The 15,373-nt window shown below is 42.9% G+C and overlaps 1 long non-coding RNA gene across 2 annotated transcripts; it reads right to left on the bottom strand.

Annotated features, from left to right (window-relative positions):
- Nucleotides 1–1,136: 1,136 nt before the first annotated feature.
- LOC149122682 (uncharacterized) lies at nucleotides 1,137–4,178 on the bottom strand. Of its 2 annotated transcripts, none has more exons than XR_016219782.1 (3): nucleotides 3,647–4,178; nucleotides 2,571–2,801; nucleotides 1,137–1,337 (listed from the first exon to the last, which is right to left on the bottom strand). It is a non-coding gene; the product is annotated as an uncharacterized LOC149122682 (long non-coding RNA). The 2 variants fall into 2 exon arrangements; XR_016219783.1 differs by lacking the exon at nucleotides 1,137–1,337 and having other exon boundaries at nucleotides 2,286–2,801; nucleotides 3,647–3,819; nucleotides 3,909–4,178.
- Between the last annotated feature and the right edge of the window lie 11,195 nt (nucleotides 4,179–15,373).

The following is a 15,373-nucleotide window of genomic DNA, read 5'->3' as shown; positions in this document are numbered from 1 at the left end:
TCTCTCTCTCTAATTCTGCCTTTCAAATAAAATAAATAAATCTTTTAAAAGATGGAGTCATGGGCCGGCGCCCCAGCTCACTAGGCTAATCCTCCACCTGTGGCGTTGGCACCCTGGGTTCTAGTCCTGGTTGGGGCACCGGATTCTGTCCCGGTTGCTCCTCTTCCAGTCCAGCTCTCTGCTATGGCCTGGGAAGGCAGTGGGGGATGGCCCAAATGCTTGGGCCCCTGCACCCGCATGGGAGACCAGGAGGAAGACCACTTGGCTCCTGGCTTCCGATAGGCGCAGCATGCTGGCCGTAGCAGCCACTTGGGAGGTGAACCAGTGGAAGGAAGACCTTTCTCTCTGTCTCTCTCTCTCACTGTCTAACTCTGCCTGGCAATAAATAAATAAATAAAACATGGAGTCATTAGGTCTAATCTGAATGCATTGTTTCTAAGTAAAATGTCATGGCAAGATTGAATCTGTACTATAACAAGCCAGGAAACCACCAGAAGCTTGTCAGAGCCCTAGAACAGACCCTTCCTCAGGACCTTGAGAGGGAGTATGGGCCTCCTCTCAGCTCTCCTTCAAGTTGCTAGATGTTAAGAGTCCTGGAACAAGAAGCCTCTGTTGTTCTAAAGCACCCAGCGTATGTGAATGGTGTAAGCTAATTTAGTCTTTAGCCTGGGGAAATCCAGTCTGACAATAATAGTCTAACTGGCAGGGTTTAAAAACTTTTTTAAAGATTTATTTATTTTTAAGGTAAAAATTACAAAGAGCGGCCGGCGCCGCGGCTCACTAGGCTAATCCTCCGCCTAGCGGCGCCGGCACACCGGGTTCTAGTCCCGGTCGGGGTGCCGGATTCTGTCCCGGTTGCCCCTCTTCCAGGCCAGCCCTCTGCTGTGGCCGGGGAGTGCAGTGGAGGATGGCCCAGGTGCTTGGGCCCTGCACCCCATGGGAGACCAGGAAAAAGCACCTGGCTCCTGGCTCCTGCCATCGGATCAGCGCGGTGCGCCGGCCGCAGCGCGCCGGCCGCGGCGGCCATTGGAGGGTGAACCAACGGCAAAGGAAGACCTTTCTCTCTGTCTCTCTCTCTCACTATCCACTCTGCCTGTCAAAAAAAAAAAAAAAAAAAAAAAAAAAAAAAAAAAAATTACAAAGAGCGAGGGAGAGACAGGGACAGAGAGAGAGAGAAATATTTCATCTGATGATTCACTCCTCCGATGGTTGCAGTGCCAACATTCATCCTGGATGAATCCAGGAGCCAAGATCTTCATGCAGGTCTCCCACGTGGATTGCATGAGCCAAGTACTTGGGCCATCTGCTGATGCTTTTCCCAGGCCATTTTCAGGCAACTGAATCAGAAGTGTAATTAACAGTACACAAAATGGTGCCCATAGGGGTATCGCAGGTGGTGGCAGAGCATGCTACCCCAGACAGTCATGCACCAGAAAGTTAATAAAAACTAGGAAAGTTTTATCTGTGCAAGATTCCTTATCTGCTCTACCCAGACATTATTTCATTAATAATACACTTTTAGAAGCCGGCCTTGTGGAGTATAGTAGGCTAAGCCTCTACTCATGTTGCGCAATTTCAAAGACTATAGTTTCCTTGCTTTTTCATTTCAAAGAAACCTCAGTAAAATGTAGATTTTCATCTGAAACACATGTGATGCAAATAATTTTCTAAGTATGCTTTATGTATTTTGTTATTTGTCCTGAAACTTATAAAATATTTTATATCTAGATAAGTCTTTAATACATTATGATCTGATATTATCACATGGGTAAATGACTATTTATGCAACTAAAAGAAATGAAACCTTGATATTTTTATTGGATTCATGAAAAACTGATAAACTGTTAAAACCTCACAATTTGTTGAAAGAAGTAACTCCTCCTGTTTAAGAACACGCAGTCATCAACATTTTCATCTAAGAGCCTTCAAAAACATTAATACACAGATGGACAGTGATGCTGGATTTTACTCTAATTTTAGTGATAAATTCGGTAAATTCTCTCCTTATGCACTTTACTACTCTACTTACAACAATACGGTTTTGAATTCATGCACACTAAAGATGAAGGCTGTACAGAATTCACTAAGTGTGATAGACACTTTGAGATGCAATGACTTTGAACAGCCCTGTCTCGACTGTTGTAGAACAGGTTTTTTGTTTTGTTTTCATATGATTTGTTGAGCTCTTTACTTAGTATAGAGTTAATTGTTTGCGAATTACGTTAATTGAAGATAGCTCCTAATAAAATATAAGGATGTGAACAGGACAGGGAAGAGGAGGAGTGGTGGGAGGGCGGCTAGGGTGGGAAGAATCACTATGTCCCTAGAGCTGTACTTAGGAAGTTTGTACATCTTAAGTAAAAGGTTTTGGGGGGCGGGGAAGAGAGGGAGAGATCAGAACCCAGGTGAGGTTGTTTTTTGATTGCTCTATTCAGGAAGACGCTGACGCACAGGGGTCGCTGTCTGGTGCTGAGGCCCACGGAAGGCAGCAAGGCGGGCATCCGCCAGCACAGGAGAGCCCGGGAGGGAGCACTTCGCCCGCCCTCGCCGCCCACTCCCAGGCCCCTTACCTGTTCTTCCCGTCGCGGTCATTCACGCTGCTTTTCTTCAGCAAGAGGAGGTGCTGGACCCTGGCTCCATCTCCGTCGCTGGCGGCCTTTTGGAGCTTCCAGAGATCCTTGTGTCCGATGCGGTAGCCGAATTTGGCTTCAATACCATTCTCGCACCCGATGGAGGACCTCTTTGAAGCCCACCAGACAATTTTCCTCATCCTCGAGGCTACTAGTGGCGTTTCGCTGCTTCTGGAACACAAAAACACGGCAATCAACTGGTCGGACCACCACGGTGCCACAGCGCGGCTCCGCAGTCTGCAGTCTCTCAGCTCAGAAAGAACAGCCGTTGCCAAGCAACGCTGCTGTACACATTCCGCAGCGTGTGCCTGAGAGGGTGGAGGCGACACGCATGCGCACAAAGGCCTTGTGGGCACAGGGCATCAGTGCTCAAGTGTCAAGTCGTGGTCTCTCACATAGGAGCCACTCCAAAAGTCAAAGGCGGTGGAGACCCTTATCCACAGCGAGATAAGCCCCATATGGGACAGCAATTACCACGTGTGTTGCCCATGTGTAGAAATCAGCTTTTACTCATGTTTCATTTCCTATATTTCACACATACACACACACACACGGATCTTCACTGTGAATTTTACTAAATTGTACAAAAAAAATCATTGTTAAAATTATATTTGCTGCTTTCAAAAATACTGTGTGGAGTAAGCAAATGCCTCTTGTTGGTTAATGTGTTTATAATTTAAACGTGGCTATCTAAAGTCTTTTGTCATCAACAGTTTTGTATCTCAGATGTGTGACTCATAAAACTAAAACATTGTTGGTTATGTGTTTAACTGTCCTACTAGGCTCTGAGGGATTTTGTATTCAGTACTTTGGGATGACTCTGTAAGCAGATGAAACCAATAATGCACTACAGGTTCCAAATGGGAGAAGGTATGGTTAATCAAGGTTACTAAGAGCAGCAGGTGATTCTAATCTATTGGTAATAAAAACAGATTTTTAAGAAGTTACTATTGAAACAAAAACAAAACAAAACAAAACAAAATGACATTTGCATATAAAATCGGAGACAAGTTTACCACAGCGCCAGCTCCACATTAATGCATTTTCATTCCTCCTGGATTATGAGCACTGATTTCTCTTAACAGGTTTGCACTGGAGAACACACTTCCATCATCTTTGAAATCACAGTCACAGCCTGTTGTCCGTGCATCTGCTAAATTCCACTGGCGACAGGCTGGAACACCAAGAGCTGTGGAAGGGTAATAAACTGAGACGTAAAGACTTCTAGTCAAAATATGGGGGGAGGTGGCACTGTGGCATAGCAGGAAAAGCCGCCACCTGAAGTGCTACCGGCATCCCTTATGGGCGCTGGTTCTAGTCGGGGCTGCTCCACTTCCGATCCAGCTCTCTGCTTTAGCCTGGGAAAGCGGAAGATGGCCCAAGTCCTTGGGCCCCTGCATCCACCTGGGAGACCCGGAAGAAACTCCTGGCTCCTGGCTTTGTATCGGCACAGCTCTGGCCATTGCAGCCAATGGGGGATTGAACCATCAGATGGAAGACCTCTCTCTCTCTCTCTGCCTCTCTGTAACTCTGCCTTTCAAATAAATAATTTTTTTTTAAAAAAAGGAAGTGTGTTGGGTAGTTTTCTGAGGTAGGAAACTTCAACTTCTTGAGGTTCCATGCTACTCAGGCCCCAGTTGTATGCATAGATTCCACCCTACAGGCAGAGGGAACTTTCTTTCCCTAAATGGTGCAATACTCAGTCAAGTGTCAGTGATTTTGTTTCTTCAATTTTTTGGATTAGCATGAAATCCCTTATATTTTATGGAGTATTGTGCAATATTCCAACAGTTACGTGTAGCATAAAACTGGCTATAGTTACCCTACTCTTCTGTGGAACACCAGGGCCCATTACCTCGACTCAGATGCATTGTGCTGCTCATTACCAGACCTCCTGCCATGCTCCATATTTCACAGGCACAATTTATAACTCTTAATGCTAAAACTGAGTGAAATAGGAATAAATATGGTTGACATTGGAAAAATCATTTACTGTGTGATAGAAGCACCAAAACCATTTGTAAATTCAATCTGTATGAGCTGGAATTGAAGGACTAGTGCATGAGGGCTGTTATGTTTTACAAAAACATCCAACACACGTTATCAAGTTTGAATCCTGGCATGCTATCTATGTCTACAAACACATTAACTATTCTGTTTTTAAAAAGAAAGTATGAAACATCTGATATATACAGAATCAATTGCTTATCTCCACTTAAAAACAAATTCTCAGTTTTCCCAAATCTGTATTACTTCCATGGGCCTTTTACTCACAACTGGGATTGCCAGAAATTCCCAGATTTCATGACTGACATGAATAATAAGCCCCATGACATGAAATTTGGGAAATCAGAAGCTGTCATTTGCAATTGTTTCCATAATGAAAGCAAGGTTTGGTTGCAGTGAGATTTTTCTACCACTTTGAGTAAGTTCCCACATGTGAACAGCAACAATCATATTTTAGTACTTTGGCTGTTTTCTATCAAAAGACTGTTGTAATGCTCTTAATTCAACCTTGGAAATACTATTCACAAAGCACCCATGGTGACCTGTGTGTACACAATTATCATTTCTATTCCTACCACTCCTCATGAATCTGGCCACAACAATGACTCTGGTCTGCTCATCCTCCTTGATGGTAAGTCTCTCTAAAGGCAAAAAATGTGGTGCAGAGTCCGGCAGTTGGCGGCTTGAGTTGGCCCTGGCGTCAGCTTCAGGTAGGCATTTCAAATTAACAGCTTGGGGAGGAAAACTTGGCATAATAGTCATAATCTGCTAAATGAAGGGAAAGGAAGATAGGCAGTCAATTGCAAGGGAGTTTTTTGCTAAGACCTTATTGATGAATTCCTTATATGCTTTCCTTATATTTAGTCACATCCTTAATCATATTTGCTAGTTGAAAGAAGGAATCTGGTCGGCAATGCGACTCAATAGGCTAATACACCCCAGGGTTCTAGTCCCGGTCAGGGCGCCGGATTCTGTCCCAGTTGCCCCTCTTCCAGGCCAGCTCTCTGCTGTGGCCCGGGAGTGCAGTGGAGGATGGCCCAAGTGCTTGGGCCCTGCACCCCATGGGAGACCAGGAGAAGCACCAGGCTTCTGGCTTCGGATCAGAGCGGTGTGCCAGCCGCAGCAGCCATTGGAGGGTGAACCAATGGAAAAGGAAGACCTTTCTCTCTGTCTCTCTCACTGTCCACTCTGCCTGTCAAAAAACAAAACAAAACAAAACAAAACACGAAAGAAAGAAGGAATGTTGCCTGTTTTATTTGTTGTATCTCTAGAGTAGAGGAATATCTGGTACATAACAAACATGCATGGAATTTATGTTCAGTGAATGAAAGAATTTATATTTCTTAAGAAAGAAGAATTTGTACTTTAAAAATAAGTCAAGTCGTTTTGGCACTTTTAGGTACGTCACAAACTTCCTTGTGTTTACTTTATTTGGGATCGTCTTCTTTGTATTGTTCTACTTGGGCTCTTATAACTGGTGATCATCCTTTCATGGTTTCACTTTGTTGTGAGGTATAACTATGTTCTGTGACTTCACTGACAGAAACTATAATTTCAGAAATCTTTGATTTCAACTTCTCTTGAAGTGTAGTATTGCTTCATTCTTTTAAAAAAATTTTTTTTTTTTTTTGGACAGGCAGTGTGGACGGTGAGAGAGAGAGACAGAGAAAAAGGTCTTCCTTTTGCCGTTGGTTCGCCCTCCAAAGGCCGCTGCGGCCGGTGCGCTGCAGCCGGCGCACTGCAGCCGGCGCATCACACTGATCCGAAGCCAGGAGCCAGGTACTTATCCTGGTCTCCCATGGGGTGCAGGGCCCAAGCACTTGGGCCATCCTCCACTGCACTCCCTGGCCACAGCAGAGAGCTGGCCTGGAAGAGGGGCAACTGGGACAGAATCCGGCGCCCCGACCGGGACTAGAACCTGGTGTGCTGGCGCCGCAAGGCGGAGAATTAGCCTATTGAGCCACAGCGCCGGCCTGCTTCATTCTTTAAATTAAAAAAAAAAATTATTAAAAAGAGAGACGGGGCCAAAGAGACGGAGCTTTCTATTTACTTGTTCACTTCCTAAATGCCTGCAATAGCCATTGCTGGGCCACGCTAAAGCTAGGAGCCTGGAAATCAAACTGACTTTCCCACGTGAGTGATGGGGACCCAAGTGCTTGAGCTATCACCTGCTGCCTCCCAGGGTATACATTAGCAGGAAGCCAGAATTGGAAGCAGGACTGGGGCTTCAGCTCAGGACCGTGATTTGGAGATGTCTTGTGCCAAACTCCTGCTCCTATTCTTTAATCTTGGCTTTGTCATTTCTAGGAATATATGACATCATTTAAAAACCTTTTGCTACTTAGCCTCCCACTATATTATTGTAAGTGTTATATTATATTTAGTATTATTTTAATATCAGCTTTGCTATTATACATTTTTGTATAGTTTTGAATAAATTATTGTACAGATCATAAGTATTTAAAAATAAATGATAAATTGAGCTATATGTTACCTATGCCTATTTGTAATATTCTTCACTGTTTGCTCTAGAGATTATGGGGTATATCCTAATTTATATAGTGTCCATTGGATTAATATAATACTACTTCACATAAAATGAGAAAATCCATTTATTTGTGACAAGTATACTAATATGGCTAATAATAGGGAAAGTGGATGATGGGTATATGGGAACTCATAATTTTTTTAGAAATTTTAAACTATAAAGTAAACATTTTGAAACTAAGATACTTATAATAATTCTATTTACTTCCCCCTCATTGTGTAGTGGTTGTCGTATGATGCTTAATGACACCTATTAGCTATTTTTATTTTAGACAATTATCTTTTTTGAAAATCTTTTTTTTTTTTTTTAATTTGAAAGGCAGAGAGAGAGAGTGATATCTTCTATCTGCTGGTTCATTCTGCAAATGGCAACAGTAACCAGGTCCTGGCCGGACCAAAGCCAGGAGCTAGGAGCTCCGTCCTGGTCTCCCACATGTCAGGGGCCCAAGCACGGGGGTCCTCTTCTGTTGCCTTTCCACTTGCATTAGCAGGCAGCTGAATCAGGAGCAGAATAGCCTGGGTTCCAACTGCAACTTGGATTTGGGATACCAGCATCTCAAGCGGTAGCTAATCCTCTGTGTCACAAAACCCCAAACAGTTACTTCTTCAAGAAATTGAAAGAAGAAAAAAAAGAAAAAAGGCCTTTATGTTTTCTTAAAAATTCACCAGAGTTCTCTCTTTGTCTAAATTTTACCTCAAAGTAGTGTGTCTCTTGTGTGAACTCTCATAGCACATATTCTGGACCATTTATTTGTTCTCTATGACTGTACAGTTAGTATTGTTCCATGTATATGTCAAACTTCACCAGTTCTTGGTTATTTTTTGAGAAGGATCACCATTTATACATTTTTAAATACTTTAAACATAGTGCCTTATACAAAATGAACAACTGTACTTGTTTAAAGCATATAAAATTTACTGAAATTTTGTTCTTTTATCTGAGAATTTGAATAATCTTCAGGTTTGAGTTGTATTATTGCAGTTCACCATTAGATGTCACCTTTAGAACATTTTATATTTTGGCAACAATTTCCTTATTATAAGGTTTGTCTAATTCTGACGACTAGCACTCCTGAGAAGTTTCTGTACATGTTAAAAATGTTCATAAATTGTGATTGTAATTTTTAAATCTTAGTAGTACGTCTAAGTGCATATGGAACTACTGATTTTCCTTAAGTCTTTTTTTTTAACTTATTTATTGTATTTGAAAGTCAAAGTTACAGAGAGGGAGAGGCAGAGGTAGAGAAAGAGAGAAGTGTACCCTCTGCTGGTTTATTCTCCAAATGGCTGCAATGGCCAGTGCTGGGCCAGGCTGAAGCCAGGAGCTTCATCCAGGTATCCTACATGGGTGCAGGGGCCTAAAGATTTGGGCCATCTTCCAGTGCTTTCCTAAGGCACATTAGCAGGAAGCTGGGTCAGAAGTGGAGCAGCCAGGACTGGAACTGGCGCCTCTATGGGAAGCTGGTGCTGCAAACAGTGGCTTTACTGCTATGCCACATCCTAGGACCCTAAGCCCTCTTTTTTTTTTTTTTTTAAAGATGTATCTATCTATTTGAAAGGCAGAGTTAGAGAGGGAGACACAGAGAGAGAGAGAGAGAGAGAGAGAGACAGACAGACAGAGACAGAGCGATTCAGTCAGAGAAATCTTCCCTTCACTGGTTCACTCCCCAGATTGCTGGCTCTGCAGGTGGTGACTTAACCCATTGTGCCACAAGGCTGGACCCTCAAGTCCTCTTAAAATGTAAATACTGGCATTATTATTTTATTTTTCTTTACACATTTATTCATTTATTTGAAACAAATAGAGCTAGGGTGACAAACACCACATGGGGAAAGAGAGAGAGAGAGATCTTCTATCTGTTGGTTCGTTCCCCAAATGTCTGCAAAGGCCTGCCTTTGGGCCAGGCCAAAGCCTGGAGCCTGGAACTCCATCTGGGTCTCCCATATATATATATATTTTTAAAGTAATTCTCCTGAGCAAGGTTTGTAGTGATTAGAAGTAATGATGGGAGGGCCAGCACCCTGGCTCACTTGGCTAATCCTCTGCCTGCAGTGCCAGAATCCGATATAGGCACCGGTTTCTAGTCCCGGTTGCTCCTCTTCCAGTTCAGCTCTCTGCTGTGGCCCAGGAAGGCAGTGGAGGATGGCCCAAGTGTTTGGGTGCCTGCACCCTCGTGGTAGACCAAGAAGAGACTTCTGGCTCCTGGCTTCAGATCGACGTAGCTTTGGCTGTAGTGGCCATTTGGGGGTGAACCAATGGAAGGAAGACCTTTCTCTTTCTCTCTCTCTCTCTCACTGTCTAATTCTACCTGTCAAAAAAATTAAAAATTAAAAATAAAAAAAGAAGTAATGATGGGAAAAAAATAGGATACTCAAGAGTACCTTTACAAAATATTACATCCTGTGACCAGTGTCATTCTGAAAAGCATCTATTCTAGGAGCTGACTGAGACCAGACTCACCAAACATCTGCCTTCTCCACATAAGCTTTGAGGACCATCGCAGGTTTTGCTTAAGGCTACCAGAGGAAGAGGGAAAACTGAGAGGACTGTGCAAAGAATTGCAGAGAGAACAGAGATTCATGTAAGTCTCTCAGCAAATTTTGGAACAAAGAATGAGTTTCCATTGCTCCGTCTCTTTCCTTAGAAGATAGGAAAGGAGAGGTCAAGGAGATTTCCGCAAACTGAGACGGTTTCATGTTCACTTTATAGTTAAGGGCCTAGATTTTAAACTCAACATCATAAGCTGTGTGATTTAAGAGATTATATGTTGCATTGGTTCATCAATGCCAAGATTCATGATTAAAGACGAAGTCCATGGTGAAGATTTAATAGACCTACAGCATTCCTAATAGACAGAATCCATGCTCTTCCCATAATACCATCTGTAGTCAGACAGGGGCTGAAATCCCCTGTAATTTTCATCAGTCTTGCCACGAGACAGCTGGAAAATTAGATGTAGATGTGGTGGCTATTTTTTTTTAGTTCACCCAGAATATTGAAATTTGAATAGAATACCAATGTTGTTGCCTAACCTTGAAACACTTAATCCAAGAAACTGATTATTCCTGATCATCTAGTGTACTATCCCCAGCCTTTCACGCCTCATCTGAGAAGTAAATGTCAGAAGTAACTGTTTTATTTTTTGAAATGTTTTTATTTATAAACTCAAATCTATCAATCATTTCATTTCTCATGCCATGACTGTAATACTCTGAAGTACTGAGGACATACACATTCTATTTTGTATTGGTCAAATTACATTTTTTTTAAATTAAAGCTTATCATGCAATATTTCTATCCTTTAGCATAAAACTTAGAAAGATATCTACATATTTATACTGGTAGAAGGTTGCCACTTGTCTTTCTTGGGAAGACCTCTTTTTTAACTTTATGGTTGTTAGCATGTCATTCTTTACAAAGTAATGGAATAATGATAATTTTTATCAAATAACTGGTGAAATCAATGGTCAGCAATAAAAAGTTGGCAGTACTGCAGCCTGCATTAGTACAGTTAATAGTCAAGAGAAGCTGAAAATGTTACTATGTTGCCAATTCATCTTGTAATCCATGTTCTTTTCCTCGTGGTTTTTTTTTCACTACAGCTAAAGACGTAAACCGTGGGGAGCAACTCGGACTAGACTAAGTTACTGGAATTAAGACTTATTCTATGCATCTGCTCTCCCACAATATGGCGCTGAAAGGGAGTAAACAACTTCTACGCAGCTGCCTCATCAGTTTGACTGATAAGCTGCAGGAGCTGATCCTGCTCCTGATTGGAGGAGAGCAGCGTGCTCGGCATGTGGGTAGCAGAGTTGGGATTGGTAGAAGAGGACTATAAAGGAGGAGAGAGACAACATGCACCAGGAACATCTAAGGGGAACATCTGAGGGGAACACCTGTGCAGCCCCTGAGAGAGCCGGCCGGCGGTGTGCCGCTCCCCCGCGGAAGTGGGGAAAGTGGCAGGGGGAGCCGCCCCTCCACGGAGGTGGAGGGATCGGCAGCCAACCCAGGAAGGACCAGCAGCAAACCCGGGAAGGGCCGAGCAGACAAAAGAACAGCACAGGATTTAGTGTCGTTCCTCCACGAAGAGGGGGAGCGACAGTAAACAGGTCATGGCACACTTAACAAAATGACAACAGGCAGATACAAAAGCTATCCAGCAGCTTTGGGCAGCCATTAAGATCATACGGAACAAGAAGCAAATCGCCAACATTGACCATATTACAAAGTAAGTAAAGCAAAAATATCCTGTAACATTTCTTGTAAGGCTCTCCAAAATGCCTGTCTTATCTGGAAGCCTACATGTGTTAGAAAGAGCTGATGTCACTTTTTTGTCTTGTAGAAATACACTGTTGTTCAGAAAACAAACACAGCAACATACATAAGTAACCTGTATTTATTCATAATTTTTATAATAATACTATAAATGAAACATAAATATGTACTATTTATAATTGCTTATTAGCTATCAAGAATTTTTTTTTGACAGGCAGAGTGGACAGTGAGAGAGAGAGAGAGAGAGAAAGGTCTTCCTTTGCTGTTGGTTCACCCTCCAATGGCCGCCTCGGCTGGTGCGCTGCGGCTGGTGCACTGCGCTGATCTGATGGCAGGAGCCAGGTACTTATCCTGGTCTCCCATGGGGTGCAGGGCTCAAGGACTTGGGCCATCCTCCACTGCACTCCCTGGCTACAGCAGAGAGCTGGCCTGGAAGAGGGGCAACCGGGACAGAATCCGGCGCCCCGACCGGGACTAGAACCCGGTGTGCAAGGAGGATTAGCCTAGTGAGCCACGGCGCTGGCCTGCTATCAAGAATTTTTAACACTTGGAAACATTAAGTCTCTTTTAAAAAGATTTTGGTTAATCAGTTGCTATTTTTGTAATGAAACTAAAGAATTAATTGTTCATTACCTTTCTAGAGATTTATTTGTTTCAAAGGCAGAGAGATAAAGAGATAAAGAGATAAAGATTTATTTGTTTCAAAGGCAGAGAGAGAGAGAGAGATCTTCCACCTGTTTGTTCACTCCACAAATGGCTACAACAGCCAGGTCTGAGCCAGGCCGAAGCCAGGAATCTGCAGTTGTGCCTATGTCTCCCATGTGTGTGGCAGGGGATCAAGTGCTTGGGCCACCATCTGGTGCTTTCCCATGCTTATCAGCAGGGAGGTGGATTGGAAGCAGAGCAGAGCAGGACTTGAACCCATGCTCCAGTAGGGGGTACAGGTGTCACAGGCGGTAGTCCAACCTGCTTTGTCACAACACCAGCTCCTCATTACTTGATTTAATGTGGGATTAGTGTGGCATGTGTATTAAACACTATGCCACTAGTTCATAGCCCTCTGAAGAAAATTGTTTAACAATTTCATCCTAAATTTTTGAAACTCTATCAAGTAAACATTCAGTTTAAAAGAAGGAAAAATTACTTTTGTCTCTAGTTTCTGATGCTATTTATTTTCATAGACAAATTCAGAATAGGGCCAGCACCACGGCTCACTAGGCTAATCCTCTGCCTGTGGTGCTGGCACCCCAGATTCTAGTCCCGGTTGCTCCTTTTCCAGTCCAGCTCTCTGCTGTGGCCCGGGAAGGCAGTGGAGGATGGCCCAAGTGCTTGGGCACCTGCACCTGCATGGGAGACCAGGAGGAAGCACCAGGCTCCTGGCTTTGGATCGGTGCAGCACGCTGGCCATAGCGGCCATTTGGGGGGTGAACCAATGGAAGGAAGACCTTTCTCTCTGTCTCTCTCTCTCTCTCACTGTCTAACTCTGCCTGTAAAAAAAAAATAAGAATAGAACAACATCAAATTGCTTGATGAATCCTTGGTTTACATGCTGTATACTAGTCACGAGGGAGTATTCAGTTATGAAATTGCCTTTCATTATGTGTGTTTCTCTGGGGATTTTTTAAAAAGATTTATTTATTTACTTGAAAGTCTGAGTTAGAGAGAGAGAGAGAGAGAGAGAGAGAGAGGTCTTCCATCTGCTGGTTCACTTACCAGTTAGCCACAACGGCCAGAGTTGTGCCAATTGGAAGCCAGGAGCCAGAATCTTCTTCAGAGTCTCCCATGTGGGTACAGGGGCTCAAGGACTTAGGCCTTCTTCCACTAATTTCCTAGGCCATAGCAGAGAGCTGGATCAGAAGTGGAGCAGCCGGGACTTGAAAGGGTGCCCATATGGGATGGCGGCACTGCAGGTCAATGGCTTTACCCACTATTCCACAGTGCCAGCCCGATCTCTGGAGATTTTAAAATAATTGATTTTGTTTGTTTGTTTGTTTGAGAGAAAGTGTTCCTATCTTTGGTTCATTCCCCAGTGCCTGCAATGGCTAGGACTAGGCCAGGAAGAGCCAGGACCCAGGAACTCAATCCATCTTCTGTATGGGTGGCATGGACCCAACACCTTGAACCACACTCGGGTGGCATTAGCAGGAAGATGGAATCAGGAGTAGGGCTGGGACTTGACCCTGGGACTTGATGCTGGGCACTCTGAGGACATGGGTATCACAGCCAGCACCTTAGCTTCCCTTCTCTGTATGTTTTTATTTTTACTTTTAAAGGATTTGTTTGAGAGGCAGAGTGACAGAGAGAAAGAGAGAGATCTTCCATCCATAGGTTCACTCCCTAAATGACTGCAGTAGCTGGGGCAGGGTGAGCCTGAAGCCAGGAGCTAGGAGCTGTCTCAAGTGGGTAGCAGGAGCTGAAGTTAATTGGCCATTACCCACTGCTTCTCAAGTGCATCAGCAGGGGGCTGGACCAGAACTGGAGTAGCTGGCACTTAAACCGGCATTCTGAGATGTGACATGGGCATCACATGTGGCCACCTAGCCAGTTGTGCCACAAAGCTGGCCACTCTGTGTATTTTTAAAAAAGTAAACATTTTATCCTTTTTTAAAGTGGATGATTTTTTTGTTGTTAATTTAGACAGATTTCTTTATACATCTTCCTTCTACATTCTTTAGATGTTTCTGTAAAAGTAGAGGACAGATAATGTATAAAAGCCCATTACTTAAATGCCTTTGGTTTTGGCTTTTAAAAACAAGTAACACAATTTAGTTTCCTATGTTTCTGTCTCTTCCTTGTTTCGTTGTGAAGATGATAAAGGTAACTTAAGAGCAAAGGAACAGCAGATAGAGAAATGAATGAGGCTAAAAGCTGTCCTTTTTTTTTTAAATTATTTATTTATTTGAAAGTTACACAGAGAGAAGGAGAGGCAGAGAGAGAGAGAGAGAGAGAGGTCTTCCATCCACTGGTTTATTCTCCAGTTGGCCACAATGGCCAGAGCTGCACCGATCCAAAGCCAGGAACCAGGAGCTTCTTCCAGGTCTCCCACGTGGGTGCAGGGGCCCAAGGACTTGGGTCATCTTCTACTGTTTTCCCAGGCCATAGCAGAGAGCTGGAATGGAAGTGGAGTGACCAGGACTCAAACAGGTGCCCGTATGGCTTGCCGTTGCTGCCAGCGGTGGCTTTACCCACTACACTACAGCGCCAGCCCCCAAGCTGTTCTAACTGTATTTTCATCCTTTGTATACTTTTAAGTTGGCTAAGTACAACTCTAAATCCCATCGATTAATATGGAAAACAAAACAAAATAGATAAAAAATAAATATCACTGTGTGGAATGTAAGAATGATCAGTATATTACCTTAATTATGTTTTTAAATAAAGCAAATAATTTGAAGCATAGTAACTAAATACATATAAATTATAAGGTGATTATTAGAAACTTTTCATAAAAGCTCAAAGAATAAATGGCATTAAGTATTTTCTCAAGGGTGAGACTCTTTTAAAAAAGTTTTTATGTATCAAAATTATTTACAGGAGAGTGTTGAGTAAGATAGTGTTCTTTGCATGTGATTTTTAAGATCAAAATCCTGTGAGCTTTACTGAACTATTTCACTTCTTCAGACTATTGTGTCTTTCTAATGTGACATCTTTCTTAGAAGCTTTAGGTAAATTCTCTAGGAAGCCATCAGAATCTTCCAGTGTGAGAAGATTAGGTCATAACCATCTGCTACTGTGGGACTAAGAGGTTAACTTCTCCAGTAATGGTGCAGGTTTCCGCTGGATTATCGTAATGGCTGTGTGTATGCATGTACACATATTTTCAACTGTAGTAAAAGACAGAGGTTAAGATGATTGCATTTCTCTTCTCATTTTATATTAAAGATTGTTGATAAACATTCATTTTTCTCCTTTC

This window comes from Oryctolagus cuniculus, chromosome 13 (assembly GCF_051225735.1).
Source record: "Oryctolagus cuniculus isolate XC-2025 breed Fujian yellow rabbit chromosome 13, ASM5122573v1, whole genome shotgun sequence".
Classification (NCBI taxonomy): domain Eukaryota; kingdom Metazoa; phylum Chordata; class Mammalia; order Lagomorpha; family Leporidae; genus Oryctolagus; species Oryctolagus cuniculus.
The sequence above is the reverse complement of the archived record's forward strand: the minus strand, read 5'-3'. Positions and strand labels throughout refer to the sequence as shown.